The sequence below is a fragment of the Piliocolobus tephrosceles genome, chromosome X (genome assembly GCF_002776525.5).
Source record: "Piliocolobus tephrosceles isolate RC106 chromosome X, ASM277652v3, whole genome shotgun sequence".
Taxonomy (NCBI): Eukaryota; Metazoa; Chordata; class Mammalia; order Primates; family Cercopithecidae; genus Piliocolobus; species Piliocolobus tephrosceles.
In genome coordinates this window covers 73,951,335-73,971,064 of record NC_045455.1, presented here as the reverse complement: position 1 = coordinate 73,971,064, position 19,730 = coordinate 73,951,335, and the positions used below count along the sequence as shown (strand labels likewise).

The window sequence follows — 19,730 nt, the reverse complement described above, 5'->3', positions numbered from 1 at the left end:
CCTTGCATTGAGATGTCAATGCCATCTATGAGATAGAAACCTCACATAGAAAAATATTTTTGGAAAATGATGGAGAAGTTAGGTTTAGAGTATTTCACGTCTCAGAACCACCTAAACAATCTGCAAACTACATGATGGAAACCCTGTCTTGTAGAAAGTGCCAATCTCTGTCTGTGACTGTTGGAGAGAAGGGAGGGAAAGATTTTATAGCTCCTAAGGCATCTTGCAGGTGAGGGGTTGTAGGGAAAGCATGGCAAACTTCTCAGGCCATTGTTCACATAGTTCCTTCAATTACAGTTCCTCAGTCTCCCTTCAAAGTGCCACCCCTAAAGGTAACACTCAGCAGCCCTCCAGAAAGTTTTTGTAAAAGGAAATGGCTTTGATATTTCATCTTTCTCAACCACACTGAAACAAACAGTGTGGCCTGTCGAAGTCAATATTTTAAAAAAGAATACAACTGAGAGAACCATATTATTGTATATATTTTCCCAACCTCTCATTCTCACTTGGAGCTGAAATTGTTGACAGGAGTTTTGTGTTATGCTATGTGCTTGGGAGGGGATTTGGGGAAAACAGTGTGGCATTATGGGGAGGACTTGTCACAAGAGTATCATTTGCTATAGTTTTTTTTTTGGCTTTATCACATGTCTGGTTGTCTCTTCTTACGGCTCGAACATGTTAAGTCACTTTCACCAAGCAAAATAACTAACACAATATGAATCTTAAGACACTAACTTATAATAGTGAGCATGGACACTTCCTTCTGTCCTGCCCTCTGGGCCTCTCTCATGTAGCACAGCCATCGACATCTCTGTTACACGCACAGAAAGCAAACAGCCACCCTTCTTATTCCTCTTGTTCCAGCAATATGAATATAGTGTTTACAACCAGTTAAGCAGAAAGAGAAGGTCTGAAGCCTGCAGCTACCCTGTTGTTTGGTTAGAAAGACCGTCTGGCTGGGAGCGGTGACTCACGCTTGTAATCCCAGCACTTTGGGAGGCTGAGGCGGGCGGATCACGAGGTCAGGAGTTTGAGACCAACCTGGCCAACACGGTGAAATCTTGTTTCTGCTAAAAATACAAGCGTGAGTTGGGCATAGTGGCGGGCGCCTGTAGTCCCAGCTACTCGGAAGGCTGAGGCAGGAGAATCGCTTAAACCCAGGAGGCGGAGGTTGCAGTGAGCCGGGATGGTGACACTGTACTCTAGCCTGGACAACAGAGTGAGGAGACTCCATCAAAAAAAAAAAAAGAAAAAAGAAAAAAGAAAAATAAGAAAGAAAGAAAGGGAGAGGAAAGAAAGAAAGATAAAAGAAAGAAAAAAAGAGAAAGAAAAGAAAGAGAAATAAGAAAGAAAAGAAAAGAAAAAGAAAGGGTGAGAGAAAGAAAGACCATCCACAGTCTTATCAATTTACTTTCCACCTCTTTATCCATCCACCAGCCACTGAGGACTGTAGCCAGTTTCCTCAGGGTTTTCCTTCAGAGACAAAAGTCGATCAGATCGTCCCCCCTCAATCACTGATGCCAGGCACCGTCACTGCAAAGGTCTCCGTCAAGACTCTCCCAAGAGCAGCTGCCTTCAGTTGAGCACCATTCCCCTCCCCAACTTTTGGGGCAAGTTTTGCTGACATGTCGTCTGTTCAGTGTGTGTCTCCACTCAACTTGAGTCTCTAGGATAATGATAACATTTCCCCATTCAGTTAGTCAGTTACCTCCAGAAATGGAAGTAACCGAAACTGGAACTGCAACTACAGTGATGTTATTTTAAAGAAAATCCTGGGCCGGGCGTGGTGGTTCACGCCTGTAATCTCAGCACTTTGGGAGGCCGAGGCGGGTGGATAACAAGGTCAGGAGATCGAGACCATCCTGGCTAACAGGATGAAACCTTGTCTCTACTAAAAATACAAAAAGATTTGCTGGGCGCAGTGGTGTGCTCCTGTGGTCCCGTTACTCAGGAGGCTGAGACAGGGGAATCACTTGAACCTGGGAGTCAGAGGTTGCAGTGAGCCAAGATAGTGCCACTGCACTCCAGCCTAGGCAAGAGAGCAAGACTCCATCTTAAAAAAAAAAAAAAGAAAAGAAAAAAGAAAAGAAAATCCTAAAGAGGAAGCAGAATCAATCATGAGCCGACTCCCACCCACCCACCTCTTCAGCCTGTGAGTATCTCTATCTCCGAAGCCTAGCACAGGCTCTGATTCGTGGCAAATGAATGAATGAATGAATGCTGTAAGCTGTACAGAGCTGGAAAGTAAGGCAGTATTTCCAAATTAGATGCTGAAAAAATAATTGGCATAGCTCCTTTTCTTCCACATAGTTTTAGGTTTTGGCCTAGGTTATAACTAAGTTCAAGATTTCTTCCTGGGGTGACTTCTCAAGTACAATAAAATAGGCAGACTTTGTCTACAGTGTCCCATCCTTGCATTCAGCAGCTCCATGCGTGTTCTTACAGGACTGGGAGATGCTATTTTCTACCTAAAAGATGGGGATGGGAAAGGCCAGGTTATGAATGGAGGTCTCTCCACAGTGAGAACTCCTGCAGGCTCCTGTGCTCAGTAACTGTGCTGACGGCTTTGGAGGCTGCTTCTGTTGGTGGCTCAGTATGAGAGGCCTGGTTCTGATGGCAATGTGCAAGGTTAGGCTGTTGAGTCCATCAGTTAATAACTGTGTGCCCTGTGGAAGCTGCACCCTCAGCATGTCCATCCTGCTGCTGTTTGAAATCCAATATGCCAAAGCAAGGGCAGTGTCCACCTTGTTTCCAAGATCATTATTCCTGAAAGATGCAGGATAATTGCCCAGTCTACCAAGCAATGATTTCAGACGATTGCAGTCAAAATCTCTGCCAGAACCTTCAAACATCCTGCAATAATAATTACATGTCAACTCTGGGGTTACTCTCTAAAGATTCTCCTTTTGTAGTGTGAATATCTCTTTATTATGGTCTGGAACCCATAATAAATTCATCATATGGATCTAGGTCACAAGTAAGAGCAATTTACAACTGAAGAGTCCACTCGGCTCATTGCCTTCCTCTGTGCCATTGACTGCTGGTTTAATAAATCCAACTCATCAAGTAGGACTTATTTCTGAGAAAAGACTGAGACCACCTCCCACTGGACTAGGGCACCTCTTTATGCCCCCTACTCACTGGAGCACTCTTACTCTACTGAGTATATAAACTCCTCAGAATCATTTCCTATGACTGATCGAGAAGATAAAATCAGAAGTTATTGAGACTTTAAAAGGAAAAAAGAAACCTCAGGTTAGAAAAATGGAAAACTTATTTTGCTCACATTCCATAAAATTACTTATATTCTCACAGGACTCAGCAGAGGATTTTGCCTGATACCTGCCTGGAGTCACATGGGATTCACTTTCCCAGTTGTTCACAAGGAGGTGATTAATGATGAGCCAGAAAGTCACCACTCAGGAAGGCTGTTCTTCATGACTTTGGCCTACTTTTCTAAAAATGGACTCAAAGGAGTGAGTCTCATTTAAATGCCTGGAAGAGAAAGTAACCTACCTGATTATTGCAACCCAAAGGACTCGGGAGAGGGAGACTTCACGGCAGAGGCTGAAGTAGAAGTTTGGATTAAAAACAAAAAGTAGTCAAGCAGTGGAACATAAAATTAAAAACACAAAACAAACCCAACAAGCATTTGTAAGGAGAACCAGTTAGCAATACACTCTGATGGTGGATTGGTAATGATGTCAATACAAGCGGAATAACCTCCTCACAAGGCATCTGTGAGACACAATTAGGAGAGAGGTTCACAATTGAGTAAGGGAAAGAGCTATAGCAACTTGTAATTAAGCAAAAACAAGCTGCTCAGAAGGCATCACTAAGCTATGGTTTGTTGTTCTAACACTCACCACCACATAGCATATGCTTTTCTATTTTGCAGAATGCCATTCCATTGACAAGATGTATATAGTTTGTTTTCAAAGAGGTCTGTGCTTGCCCTTTCCATGGAAGCAATACTTCTTCTATGATTACTTAGCCGCTTGGGATATGTGCAAATGTAAACAAAACTACCACAACACTTCCAAAGTCGTGGCTGACTCACTGGGCAGCCTACTTGTTGCAAGACATTCCCTGCACCACCTTTCCCTTGTGGATGGCTCCCCTGATGAACTCCTGCCCCCTCCTTCCCACCACTTCATGCCATGGTGTGGGCATAATTAACTACAAAATATGCCTATGCAGACCCCATGTTCTTTAGTCCAACTTGGGCTCCATGTGAGGAAGGGCAGATATGGTAGCCCTTACCCTCCTGCAGCACAACGACAGCTGCGGAGACAGAGGGAATCTACATTGGACCTCCTAAATTTGCACAGAGCATAATGAAATCCCAAGTGTCACAGCCAGAAGGAGCTGTAACAATTCAGAGGAAGAGGAAGTCAGTAAGAATGAAAATGACCAAGAAATGCTTTGTGGAATAAATGCAGGCAGCATGGCATAGCGAGTACGTGTGTGGCTTTCAGAGTCAGCCAGATGACACTCAATGAGTTAATCAGTGTCTCTGAGCTTTGATGCTCTTACTCATTTTTTTTTTCAAATAGAAAATATAATACCCACCTCACCACTCCTAAGTATGAAAGGAAATACGTAATGCACTCAGCAGTGTTTAGCACATTGTAATTACTCAACAAATGGAACGATTACTCTGACAGAGTTTTGGCTGGACCTAGAAATCTAAGATTAGGATAGATGGATGGTGAAGAGGATCATATTCCAAGCTGGAAATGAAAGTATAGTACACAGTTTTTGCACATACATGTGTTCATTCTTACACATGTGTACACTCAAGAAACACCTTTCTAATGACCAATGATTGGAGGCAGCAACAAGAAGACCATGAGCCTGTGATGCTGAAGGGATCCTTGAGTAAACTTTTGACAAGGACTCATGAGTAAGGTCAAGAGTAGGAGGTGCTGGGGAAAAGAAAGTTAATAATAAAACCCATTCACTATGTTACCTTACTCTATGCACACCTTAAATCACCAGAGTAACCTATGAAATTGACATTAAAGGGTGAAAACTCAGGTTGTTTTCCCAATCCGTGGAACCCCAGAGATAATTGGCCTCTTTGATTTTATTACCTGAAGTATCCAATGTGATAAAATCAGGAAAAATCATACATACATTTATTTCTGGGGGGAAAAAAAAATCTTAAGGTTTCTTGAGAAAGCTAACTGGTCTTGTTAAATCATTTCTTTATTCATTCTTTTAATAAGTACTTTATTGATTATCTGCTATATAACAAACATGTGGCAGAAATTGAATAGTGAGAAGAAAACTCTGGTCTCTTCCCTTGCGTATTTTAGAGTCTAATTGGCTGCAGATGTCAATTAAATGATAATGTAAATATAAATTTATGAATTGTGAAAAGGGCCATGATGGATACATTACATAGAGAGCTAAGAATATGCATGGGATCTGATCTGGTCAAGGAAGTGAGGATGGACATCTATAAGGAAGAGAGTTGCAGGCAGAGATCTGAACAATTCAGGGAATTAAATGGGGGATGGGGAATAAGTGGTTTAGACTGAGGGAAACATGAGTGACCTGAGACAGAAGGGAGCAAGTGTGGTCTGAGAAACTAAAAGATGGCTATGGCTAAGGTGTTATTAGGTTGACGCAAAAGCAATTGTGGTTTTTGTCATTACTTTCAAGGCAAAAACTGCAATTGCTTTTGCACCAACTTAATGGAAGCCCAGTGAACAGGGGCAGAAAAAAGCTGAACATATGTGCAAGGACCTGGGCCATAAGGCTATGTTAGAAATTTGGGACTTTTTAAGGAGCAATAGGAAGCCATTGAAGTATTTTAAGGTCTCCCAGACTTGCTGGGGAGAATAAATGGAAGAGGAACAAGACTGAAAATATGGAGACCAAAATGTCAAGAGTCGTGGGGAGTGATGATGGTGGCTACAAAGAGGGTGATGGTGCTGAACATAATCAGAAGTGAATAGACTTGAGAGATAGTTAGGATTTGAAATCAGAGAGACATGGGGACAGATTGGTTATTGGAGGTGCACAAGAAGGTATCAAGATAGAAAAACAGGACAGGCAAGATCAGTGACCTGAGAGGCTGGACAGTCAGGGGAAATCTTGAGGAAACAGGGGGCCCAAGATGTTTCCTTGGGTCAGCAGAGATAAGTAAGGGGTGGGGGGCTCTCCCTTGCAAGGTTAGGCTGTTGATTCCATCAGTTAACAGCTACGTGCCCTGTAGAAGCTGGACCATCAGCATGTCCCATCCTGCTGCTATTTACAATCCCATATGCCAAAGCAAGGGCAGTGTCCCTCTTGTTTCCAATATCATTAGTCCCAAAAGATGCAGGACAATTGCCCAGTCTACCAAGCAATGATTCCAGATGATTACAAGTCAAAATCTCTGCCAGAGCTTTCAAACATCTTGTGATAATAATTACATGTCTGGGGTTACCCTCTAAAGATTCTCCTTTTGTAGTGTGAATATCTCTTTCTCATGGGCTCCAGATCTAAAGGGAATGTATTGGCTTCTTCTGCCAAGAGGTGGATGCTGAGGAAGTGCTACCTGGGAGTCCAAAAAAGAGCCTAGCGGTGAGAATATCTGGGCATGTTCCCCAGTAGGAGCAACGAGAGCTGTTTGGAAGTTCTGAGGAGTGGTGTGGCACCCAGCAGAGCAGCTCCTGGGCATCAGAGAGTTGTCCACTGGAAACACTCAGTGAAGACAGCACAAGGCAGAGGAAGGTCCCAGGATGATATGTGGCTCTCAGAACAGAAAAGTTCCTTTTCTACCCAGGGTCTGTACCTTACCTGGCCTTCTTTTCATCAGCTTTGGTTCTTCAAGAGGAGAGGAGTCACTGAATGCTCCTTGATACCTGCTAACAATGATAATTTAAATATATATGTGTGTGTGTGTCTATATATACATATATATACACACATACTTAATACATAGTTGTATTTGCAAGTTTTCTAAAGCACTGAGTTGGAAAAACTCGCAAGTGGCTGAGGGTTTCCCCAGATCACTAACAGCATCTTCAGAACAAGAGCGTATTTTCTATACCATTGCATTCAGAGTGTTGAGCATGACAGAATGAATAAATGAAGTCCTGGTTCCAGGTTAGAGTAACAAGTGCATTTCAGAAGACCTCAGGCAAGGGATCAGTCAATAGATGAGCTTGGCAAAAGTGAAAATATCTTTCATTACTGTTTGTGTGTGGGTGTGTGGGGGCGACACTCTAGAAGTCTTATAAAATAGAATCTGGAAGGCTAATTTTAGCCCTGTTTCCACATCTTGCTTCCTTATTTTCCTCTGATGTGGAATAAAGCTGTGAAGAAGTGCCAAGGACTAACACTCAGGGTTTTTATGCTCCTTCATTGGCAGAGGTTGTTTTGCCCTTCGTTGTTGTCAGCTGCCAGAGGAATTGCATCATCAAGCTGACGGCAGTCGTGCCCTGCTGCTCTATTCCTTCCATGACCGTGAGAGTGGGGGGCAGAGCACCTCAGACACAGGGGCTGTTGGAACTGATCCCCCACCACATAGGGAGCGGGGCCAGGCTTGAAAGTGTTCAGAGGCGTGTGGCCAACCATCCTGTGAAAAAGAGGCTCATTTCCCTTGTCTGTCCTCCAACTTAAACTTCCTTTCCAAGCTTTGAATCTTGGCTGCCTCAAATTCCCAGACAACCCAATATACAATGCTGCCTATAATTTTGAGTTCAGATCTCTAGAGGGACAGTTTATATCCTTATAAAGTGTCATTCTTCCAAGCCCTGTCTCCCCCATCAGCTGCGTATTTTATAACTCTGCCATCCTTCATTCTGGGTACTTTTGTTCACTTATCAGTCTTCTCTTTCCACGGTCAGCAGGACCATGTGACTCACATAAGTAAACATTTATTAAAAATCCGCATGATCAGAAATGCAAATTAAAATGATGCTGTAATTTTTTTGCCCATTAAGTTGGCAAATTTTTAAAAATGATAATACTTAATGTTGTCAAGTTGCTGAGAAAATGGGTACTGTCTTACACTGCTGTCAAGGATATAAATAGCTCAACCCTTCTGGAAGGTAATAGAGCAATTTTATCCTGTCTCGAAAATAGTACATATCCTTTGACCCAGCATTTACACACATTGAGGGTCTACACTAAGTCTCTCAATTTAACTCTCGGAATAATTTCATGAGGTAGTTACTATTATTATTGGTACTCACTTACTAGTGAAAACACCAAAATTCAGAAAGGGTAATTTATTCCAGGTTACACAGTAAATATATGGCCAGAACGGGACCCAAATACAGATTTCAAATGTGATACTAAAATCTCAAATAATGCCAATGCCTCTGTCCACTGGAAACACTCAGTGAAGACAGCACAAGGCAGAGGAAGGTAATTCTTACTTACTGTAAGAATTATCAAGGATTTACTTATCTAATAGGGAATAATTGAAAACAACCTGAATATCCAATAATAGTGAGTTGATTTTTTAAATTACAGTGCAACTATACAGATATGTATGTACAAAAAAGACCATATATTTATTTTTAAATGATATTGTAGAAGAATATTTAACGATGTAGATATATGTTCATAATAGATAAGTAAAAAGACAAGGTCATACAACAGAATGTACAATATAATCTGAACTTTATAAAAATATTGGTGTACATATGCACATGAAAAAGACCAAAAGAATAGGCATCAAAATGTTAATAGTGTTAATCTCCTACTCCTGGAGTTATGAGACCCTCTATTGTCTTCATCCTTATCTGTATTTTCTGCATTTTATATAATGTATGCATTTTTTTGTAAGGAAAGTAAATTACTAAACATGATTTAGGGCCAGACCCAGTGGCTCATGCCTATAATCCCAGAACTTTAGGAGGCCAAGGTTGGAGGATCACATTAGCCCAGAAGTTCAAGGCTGCTGTGAGCTATGATTGCACCACTGCACTCCAGCCTGGGTGACAGGATGAAACCCTGTCTCTAAAATATAAAAATTTTAAAAAAGATTTAAAAGTCTTGAAAATCCATGTCTACTCCTCCACCCACATTCCCACCCACCCTTTAGCCTGGTCGGACTCCAGACCCATAATAGTAGCCTCCATTTACTACACATCTACTACCTGCCTGGCCAGTAAGCTTTTAGGAGACAATTTGTGTACTTCTCACTATCAACCATTTTAGGCCCATGTCACAAATAAGAAAGCTGAGGGCTCCATGACATTATACAACTTGTCAAAGGTGACACAGTTCGTAAGTGGCAGAGCTGGGACTCCAGCCCTGCCATCTGATTCCAGAGCCTATAGAGCAGTGGTTGAGAGAAAGGGCCCTGGAGCAAGCGGGCGTGGGCTCAGATTCTGACTGAGTCACTTGCTAGCTATGAGGAGTTCTTTCCTCTTGGTACTTCAATTGCCTCTTATGTAAATTTGGAAAATAATGGTATTTCTAATGTAATGATGAGAATTAAATTAGTTAATTATGTAAGGTGCCTAGAACAGCACATGGTATGTAGTACCTGAAGGGCTATTATCAGTAAAAGGGCCCTACTAGTTGATGCTGGGAGGCAGCATAAAGTGGCTGAGGGAACACGGAGTCAAGTACATCTAGAACTGCAGTCAGTGTTGGCCACTTAACTGGGTGACCTTGAGCAAGTTACCTGATTTCTCTGTGCCTCTATTTCATTATCTTTTGTGTCCAATGCCTGGTTCCTGGTGATTGCTGATGATGACTATTGTCCTAATCATTCTACCTATCTTTTTTTTTTTTTTTTTTTTCCTGCACAGTGTGATGCAGTTGCAGGTTAGGCAGCCACCCCTTTTTGCTCAGGCTGAGCTCTACCCCTGGACCACACTGAAGAGCTATTGCTGAGATCCATATGGGGAAGCTTAAGTACAATGATAGATGTACTGTGCTGTTGAGCTTTTTCAGGAGAGGGAAATGCTCTGATTCTGAGGCAGGAAAAGAAGTTTGCCAATTTAACACCTTTCTCCTTTACTTATTTGACGACAACAATAACAAAATCTTCAGCTCTGCCAGAAACAAGAAGCTCCAAAATGTTTTGCTTCTTTTAATAGCACACACACACGCAAAAATCCATCTGCCTGCCATTTACCTCCAGAGCCTGGAAGCATAGCAATTCTCAGAGCAGTGGCAGAGATAGCAGTTTAATGGCTTTAAGGGTTTTTTGACTGTATACAGCATGGGAAAATAAACACCAGCCACCATTAAGGTGTCTGCATGTTCCCCTGGGAAGAGAAGGGAAGAGGGAGAAATGATGTCAGCATCTCAGAGAGTGGCAGGATTCATGTTGTTTTCTTCTTTTAAAATTATAAGACTAATGCTTGCTGCGTTCCCGCCCACCACTCCCTGTGCAATCTCTCCCAACTATGCCAAGACCCATAATCCTTGTTCCCTTGGACCACCCACAAGGTCTGATTTGGAATGGCACTAAACAAATGACACCTCATCCATACTCCAGGGAGCACCCATCCTGGGAGAATGACTCCAGATGGCAGTGGCTGTGGGGATCTAATCTAGTCCAATATCATCCCTCCCTGGGATGACTCTGGAGGGGCCACCTCAACTCCACACTTTTGGTTTATTTGGGGTCAGCACCAGAAGTCTGGCTCAGCATGGACTACACTACTGGTCTTGGGAGTAGAATAGCTGGAATCTCCTCCCATCAAGGTTGATCTGAGCCATAGTTCTCCTGCTGGGGAAGGTAGACCCTGGCTGAAGGGACACATACAGGCCTCCCTAGGTCAGATCCAATATCCCAGCTGAGCCATTTCCTCAAGATAAAGCTTTAAGGAAAACCAATGGCCTGGAGAGTATAGATCACGTGGGGGCCTCAGAAAGAAAAGGCTGTTGAATTAAAGATGAATTCTTCAGCAAAATGTGTCCTCAGTAAGAGCAAACCAGAGATGTTCTAGGGCAGGGGTCTGCAAACTGAGGCCTGTGGTTCACACCCAACCCACTGCCTGCTTTTATGCAGCTGGTGAGCTAAGATTAGTTTTCACATTTTTTAATGGTTGGGGGAAAAAAAAGCAAAAGAATAACAATATTTTGTAACACATGAAAATTATATGAAATTCAAATATTAATGCTCGTAAGTAACGTTTTTGTTAGAACACAGCTGTCTGTGGCTGTTCCTCATACAACAGAGTTGAAGAGTTGCAACAGAGGCCACGTGGCTCACACAACCTAAAATAGTTACAATGTGACCCTCTAAAGGAAGGGTTTGCTGACCCCTGTTCTAGGGCACTGGTGTTCAAACTTCAGTGTGCATCTGCAATCCCCTGCAGGGCTTGTTAAACCAGATTGTAAGCCCCATTCTGAGTTTCTGCTTCAGTAGGTCTGAAGTAGAGTCCGAAATTTGCATTACTAATAAATTCCCAGGTGATGTGGATGCTGCTGGGACAGTGGCCACACTTTGAGAACCAGTGTTCAAGAGAACCAGGAACTGGGATGACTCACTGGATAAGGAGAGCAAAAGGAAAATGGGAGGAGACGCTGAGGGGAAGGGATTTCTGAGGAATAGTAAATATGGAAAGGTAGGTAAAGAAATGCTCAAGGGAATAAACATGTGTTTGAGTGTACTCAGCAAACATGCACATGGAAACAGCAGACAGAGAGGAAAATGAAAGATTTGGAGCTTTAATGGGAAGGAGACACTTCTTTGATTAAAACATGTGGGCTGAAAAAAAAAAAAATTCCATTTAAGTTCACTACTCAATGTCACTTGGCTTTTAACTATCTCACTCCCTCTAAGTGGGACTTGAAAGAGTAGCTTATCAAAGTACTAGGTTGAAAATGAAGAAGTTAGTTCTTAACCCTTTGGGGTAAAGGTGTTTTAATTCAAACTTTATTACTTCTCTCCCTTTAGGCAAAGGAGTCAGTTATTTGTTTGGTTTATCTGTTGCTACATAGCAAACCATTCCAAACTTTGTGACTTAAGACACAATAACTGTTTTTTGTTGTTGTTGTTGCTGTTGTTCAGGATTCTGTAGCTGGATGGGTTCACCTTGGTAGCAGCCCTGCTGGTCTTGTCAGAGGCCACTACATTTAGCCACTGGGTTAGGAGGGACGCTGGCATATCCGGGATCTCAGGGCCTCCCCCTTGTTATGGGGCCTCTCCACGTGTCTTTCCAACAGGACAGCCAGACTTTTTACATAATGGTTTAGGGCTCCCAGATGCACAAAAGCAGAAGCTGACAGGCCTTTTTAAGGTTTAGGGACAGAACTGGCACAGTAACACTTTTGGGGCTTAAAGTGGTTGGCCAATCTAGATTCCAGGGGACACAACCACACAGGTATAAACACTGAGAGGCAAGACCCCAGTGTAACAGACTAGAGAGGGGTTTGTCTGGGAAGGATTTCCAGAAAACAAAAGGAAGACATAGAAAGAAGAGCGCTCCCCCAGAGAATAAATAGATGGCTTCACAGGGACAAAACTAAGATTAATGGTAATTTTTGAGTGGCACTGTAGGACTGAAAACACTGGAAGCTTTTCAAGAACATTCATGATTTTTCCTTTATTTTTTAATTGTGCCTACACAAATTCTAGAATAGCAAATACTTCCTAATTTGACCAAACTCACCTAGTTACTGGCAATTACCTTAATTGTACATTCATGAAAAACTCACCAGAGGTGAAATAAGATTACATTTAAGGGATGTAATTGGTGGGTTTTGCACGTTTTTTTGCTGTTGTTTTCTTTTTCTTTTAACACAAGCACACTGGTGGGTCCCCTTTTGAATGTTCTACAGGTATCTGCATATTAGAGCTTGCATTTGGGGAGAACAAATGAAACAACCAGTTTCCTCCTGAGTCCAGTTCCTTCATTCTTTTTTCCATATTTATCCACTTATTTGTTTGTTTTCAATTATACACGGAGTTTGTTCAATACACATTTTAATGTACCTCACATTTTCATTTAACACTCTGACCATATGAGCATATACAACTCTATATTATTCTTTTTGATGGTTCCATAGTGTTTTATTACATTGTTTAGCTAATCTCTAATTGTAAGAGAATTAAAAACATATGTTCACACAAAAACTCATATATGAATATTCATGACAGCTTTATTCATAACAGCCGAACAGCAGAAACAACACTCATAACCATCAACTGATGAATGGATAGATACAATGTGGTATGTCTATATGATGCAGTATTGTTTGCCAATGAAAAGAAAAGAAAAGTACAAACAGTCCCTGACTCACGATGATAAGACTTTTTGACTCTACGGAGGTGCAAAAATGATATGCATTCAATGGGAACCATACTTCAAGCACCCATACAACCACTTTGCTTTTCACTCTCAGTACAGTGCTCAATGGCTTGACTTACATGAGCTATTCCACACTTTATTATAAAACAGGCTTTGCGTTAGATGGTTTTGCCCAACTGTAGACCAATGTAAGTGTTCTGAGCACACTGAAGGCAGGCTGGGCTAAGCTATGATGTTCAGTAGGCTAGGTGTTTTAAAGCATTTTTGACTCAATATTTTCCATTTATGATGGTTTCCTTGGGACATAACCCTGTCATAAATCAAGGATTATCTGCACTGATACAGACCACAACATGGATGAACCTATGCTAAGCAAAAGAAGCCAGACACAAAAGGTCACGTATTTTATGATCCATTTATATGAAATGCAAATCCATAGAGACACAAAGTGCATTCGCATTTCTTCATTCTTGAAATGCTCTCTGTATTAGTCCATTTTCACACTACTATGAAGAACTACCTGAGACTGGGTAATTTATGAAAAAAGAGGTTTAATTGACTCACAGTTCCACATGGCTAAAAACTACCTTTATAACAACATCTGGACTAGTGTTTGACCAAACAACTGGGTATCCTAGTCTAGCTAAGTTGATACACGAAATCAACCATCATACTGCCCAGAAGGCACAGGTGCACAAAGTTGGGGAGGAAAAATTTCAGAAGCTGTGAATAAAAATGTTATCTCCAACTGAGGAAAAATGTTAACTTGAGGCTATTTTGTATGCACTGTCTAAATTTACTCAGACAGTGCTTAAATATGCCTTTTTTATTTTGTCTTCTAATTTGCAAATAACTCATACCACCTCCCTCCATTGTGCCCAAATACTTCTCTGAACAAATGATTGCATCTGCCATTTCACCTTCTGGAATGCCCCTCCTCTTCCTCATGAAAGGCATTAATCAAGACACTTGTCCTCCATGACATTTTCCATTGATGCCTCTCATCTAGCCACAGGCTTCCTAGATGCTCCACAACTCATAGAGCTATAGAACTTTAGAACGTGAAGGGAGGATACTTAGTAGCCAATATAGTCAAATTTCCTCTTTTTACCTCTAAGGAAACTGGATGCAATGGCTCTCCTGAATTTGAGGTGAAAGCAGGCCTAGAATTCAGGTCTATTGTCTGCTAGCCTCAGGTTTTTATAGATGGGGTAGGCAGGAGAGAACCACTGCCTACTGGAAATAAAACTAGCCTGATGGAATAGATGAGATTCTGCCCTGGATATAACTAGTAGACCTTGACCAAGATTTTTAATCTCCTGGAATGTCAGTTTCTTAATTTGTTAAAAGGCTTAAATCAGTGCTTCTCAAACATTGATAGGCATGTGGATCGCCTGGAATCTTGTCAAAACAGACTCTATTTCAACAGGTATGGGTTGGGGCCTCAGGTTCTGCATTTCCCTTTTTTTATTTTTATTTTTTTTCCAAGATGGAGTTTCACTCTTGCTGCCCAGGCTGGAGTCTAATGGTGCAATCTTGGCTCACCACAGCCTCTGCTCCTAGATTTAAGCAATTATCATGCCTCAGCCTCCTGAGTAGCTGGGATTACAGGCATGCGCCACCACATCTGGCTAATTTTTGTATTATTAGTAGAGACGGGGTTTCTCCATGTTGGTCAGGCTGGTCTTGAACTCCTGACCTTAGATGATCTGCCTGCCTCGGCCTCCCAAAGTGCTGGGATTACAGGCGTGAGCCACCGCACCCAGTTGAGGTTCTGTATTTCTAACCAGCTTCCAGTTGCTTGCCTACGCTACTGAGTGCCTGGATTTTCTTTTGAGTAGATGGGCATAGATAATGTCTAAGCCCACTTCGAGCTTTATGACTCTGTGATGTGGTGATTCTATGATTGGAGATGGCAGTGTCAAAGGCGTATAAAATGGGCTGTAGGAAAACATACTAAATTTTACTTATACTTCTCTGTACACTTTTGCCTGTAGTATTTTCCTCTACATAGGATCACCACATATTCTAATTTGCCTAAGAAAGTTTTGGCTTATGCCTGTTTCCCATTCTGATTAATCAGAGACCCTTTCACATCAAAAAATGATATGGTCACTTATCTTCTAAGTTATTTTTTCTCCTTATCTGTGTCCACAGAATACAGAATGCATTAGATTTCTACCATTTGCCTATTTCAAGCCAAGGAAAAAAGTGTGTTCCAGAGTTTTTTTACGTAGTATGTTAGAACCCCATGATTTGTGAATTGCTGTTTTGTTTCCCTACTAACAGCATAGTCAGTTCAGGAATTTTTGGCAAGGGCCTTTTGCGTTCAGCCCGCCCAAGATGTGGGACCCTGGGAAAAACTGCTTGCTGTTTGTTTTGTGGTGACTGACAGCAAAGCTCGCTTGAAAAATTAAAAGCTACACGGAAAATACTTCATGGGTGATTTTCCCATTCCCTATTCTCACAGAATCCTTGTCTGAGTGTACGGTTCCCAAGTTCAGGGGCAGCTTCAGGGAGTGAACTTCAATGCCCACCTCTCTCAAGGTGTTCCTCAAAGCACTGCATGGAGGGTGGGGTTCAGCCCCACACCATAAACCCCTCACCCAGTGTCTTTGTCTGCTTTCTGTCTTGCATTGTATTTCTTCAAAGAATCCCAATCAAGGGATTAGATTCCCAGAAGCTTTAATATCAATTATTATTTATATTTTATTATTAACTAGTGAGAGTCAATAATAGCTAGTGGCCTCTGTTCATTTTTCTGTTCATTTAATAACTATTTGCTAAGTGCATACAGTGTGCTAAGAGAAGATTATTTGACAGCTGAAATTAAGAACTGGACACAGGTTTAGTCTGTGGATCTTAGTCCCCAACCGAAAGAAGATGGGAGAGAGAGAGGGTTGTTAGTGGAAAATTGAAGGGGTAATAAATGTGACAGCCTCTTGTTTTCTACAATTGATTCAGAACATAAGTGCCTATGCATAAAAGGGAGAAAGAGACATGTAATTAATATCGGTCACAAAGGAATCGCCCACTGCTCACCTCCTTCAAGTCTCCTCATTCACTGAGAATGCTGGGCCACCCAGGAGACCTTGAACACCTGTTTAAACCTGCAACTTACCCCCAACTCGAAACTCCAAATCTCTGTGCTCCTGTATTTTTTCCACTATGCTTGCCTTATAATATACAATATAACTCACCTTTTTATGGTGTTTATTGTCTACCTCCCTCCATTAGAATGTGTGCTCCATAAACTGGTTGAGTAAGTGGCTCAGACCTGTAAAATGATGTCAGACATGCAAAATTCCAGAATGAGCTGAAACTTGAACACAATATCAGAACAACAGAAAAGGATTTTTTTTTAAACTGTGAAAAGTAAGAAGAAACAGATAAACACACAGAGGATTGAGGAATGTTGAATACACTTTAACAAATGACAGAGAGCAGAATCACTCAACTCTTATTTTGCTTCTGTCTTCTCCAAGAAGAAAAACAAAATGGGAACTTGAAAGCACCAGGCAGAGTAAATAATACATCTCCAGACCAGCTGAATGGCATCTCAGGTAGTAAGGGTGCTTTTGATCAACATCAAACCACTGTAGGCACTCTTGAACAAAAGCAAGGGTGCGAGGGATTTTTAAAGTATCCCAATTTTCTAGCGGGAGTAAGATTATACTATTACATATTATTCATGCACACAGTACACTGCAATTTTTTGATGCAAAAGTTGAACAAGACAAGGTCCAGTGCTGAACTGCTGTATGCTCCTATACAGACATCATCTAGTTTGATCTGAAGTCATTGATCAGTATTTTTTTAGTAGAGATGTTGAATAAGATTCCTCTTAGCACACACCATCTTCAAGATTATAGTTCACATTCTTATTCCCAACAACATAATCAGAGATTTTGTTAAGTACAATTTATGCATAGCGTTCCTATAACCGAATAATGACCCTACTGAAAAGGAAATGAGGGAAGCATGACATAACTTGGTCTTGGTGAGCTCATGCTGACTCTAAGTGATGACTGTTTTTCAAGAGATATCTGTTTGCCATGAAAGTGGATTTTTTCTAAAAATCAACATAGCACATGTAAGATTTTCAGATCATGCAGACCATTTGGAAGTAGCTAATATAAAAGATAACATAATCCACAATCAAAATTATTAGAGTTGGTGCAAAAATAATTGCGATTTTTGCCATTAAAAATAATGGCAAAACCCGCAAGTGGCGAAAACTGCAATTACTTTTGAACCAACCAAATACTTTGACAGTGTTGGATGCAAGTGTAAAATCAATAAGATAAAATTTAGTAAGGCTAAAAGTAACAAAATATCTATTTTACTATTACAGGATGAGATGATCATCCCTGGAAGATTTCCTTGTGATGCTTTAGTTGATCATAAATTTAATATAATTTAACTTGGCTTATCCAGATATGGCTTCTAAGACAGCCAACATGGTCAAAGACAGTATAAAAAGGAGTACAACAGGCTGGGCACAGTGGCTCACGCCTGTAATCCCAACACTTTGGGAGGCCAAGGTGGGTGGATCACTTGAGGTCAGGAGTTCGAGACCAGACTGGCCAACATGGCAAAATCCCATCTCTACTGAAAATACAAAAATTAGCCAGACGTGGTGGTGTGTGCCTGTAATTCTAGCTACGCAGGAGGCTGTGGCAGGAGAATCGCTTGAACATGGGAGGCGGAGCTTGCAGTGAACTGAGATCCCACCACTGTACTCCAGCCTGGTTGACAGAGCAAGACTCTGTCTCAAAAAAAAAAAAAAAGAAAGAAAGAAAAAAAAGTACAATATCCAAGTCATAGGAAGTGACTGGGTTCATAAGCATCTAATTTGGTCACTCACGTGGTGTGTAGGTATGGGAGACATGTTTTGAAAGGCTGCTGACAATCTAAGGCAGTCTCTAAGAGCACAGTGAGATTTAGGAGTTTAGAAACCACATGGAGACTGGCTCTAATTGCCTCAAACAAGAAACTTGTTGTCAGTTTATGCCTTGTCGGGTGCTAAAGCTAGATTAGAGGCATGGAGTGGCATAGGAAGTTTCTAGTGAGGTGGGAATAAGGAGAGCTGGGCTTGAGTGACAAGACAGAGAGAAGAGGCTGTAAATTTACCTCCTGCACAGGAAAGGTGAAAGGGGAGCATAAGTCAGTGGTAAAAGAAAGGAGGAAGAATGACCTCATGCAGAAAAGGAAGCTTCAATCTTTTTTCATTTTTCCCTTTACCGAGATCATGTAGGGAGGGACAATAACGTCAATGGTAAGAACTACCAATATAGAGGCAGCCTAGTGTGGCGGTCAGCGGGGCATACTCTCGAACCGGCCTGCCTGGGCTTAAACCCTGGGATTATCACTTAGCTCTACGACTTTGAGTATGTCATTAAACCCAATTGTGCTGCAGATTTTTAATCGATCAAATAGGACTAACAGTACTTAGCTTATGGAGTTGATGTGAGGCTTAAACATGATATATGTAAAGTTATTAGACTCATGCTTGACACATAAGCACTGTGCAAGTTTACCACGAATTGAGCACTTGCTCTATGCTTACATTATCACAGTTAATGCTCAGAACAAGCCTGATCTATATGGGAATTGTTGAAATAATCTTCTTACAGATGAGGAAGATAAAACCATTTGAGAGGTTAAGAAATCTGCCAAAAAGTATTCAGATAAAATAATATGGACTTGGATTTTTCCAATTCAAACATCTGAGATCTTAATCTCTGGGCTTTACTGTCTCTAACTTGATGTCAGAATAACTAGGGAGCCAAGCTTGCACCTGTGGACAAACTGCCAAACTAGAGATAGTATAATTACCTGTAGGTTTTGGAAGGGCTGAAGATGATGCCCATAAGGGCTAATCTCCAACATTAGATGGAGTAGAAGGCTGGAGTTTTGACACTTGTGCCATAAGTTAAGGAGCAGAGTTCTAAAATATTTTCAGGTCAGCTTCACCAAGGTGAGCTATTTGCAACTGGAGCACTAGAACCAAATGCAGTAAAATGCTAAGGATACGCCAGGATGAAAAGCCATTTCTCATTATCTGCAAGGAAAATAAAGCTGTGTTTCCTTAGGTTACTGCTCTCTGGGTTTCATGTTGTATACTGAATAACCAATAAATGGTTTAAAAACTAAAACAAAGGATACAAAAGCAGAAGATGCAGCAAAACTGGAAAAAAAAAAAGAGGAAAATAAGCAACAAGCCTGATGGGGAATTCAACCACAGAAGATTTCAATCTACCACATCTGCAATTTGGGCTGCCAGGGACTTTCCTTAGATCATTAATGGCAATTCCAGGAAGCATATTTTAGTGGAAGTTCTCTGAATCAATATTTTTGGTGTGAAATCTTCTGATTAGTTAATCGTGGTCCCAGTTATTTTGTGTACTTACCAAGGTGGGTGAGCTCCCAAACCTGTTTATGTTATTGCACTTGTTATTGTAAATACATGCTTTAATTAAATACTATATAAACACTTTAAATACTATA

At 41.2% G+C, this 19,730-nt stretch overlaps 1 long non-coding RNA gene across 1 annotated transcript; it reads right to left on the bottom strand.

Moving 5' to 3' along the window:
* Positions 1–1,421: 1,421 nt before the first annotated feature.
* LOC111540415 lies at positions 1,422–19,142 on the bottom strand. The gene is made up of 5 exons (XR_002730977.1): positions 19,059–19,142; positions 16,421–16,497; positions 6,793–6,860; positions 3,517–3,567; positions 1,422–1,666 (listed from the first exon to the last, which is right to left on the bottom strand). It is a non-coding gene; the product is annotated as an uncharacterized LOC111540415 (long non-coding RNA).
* Between the last annotated feature and the right edge of the window lie 588 nt (positions 19,143–19,730).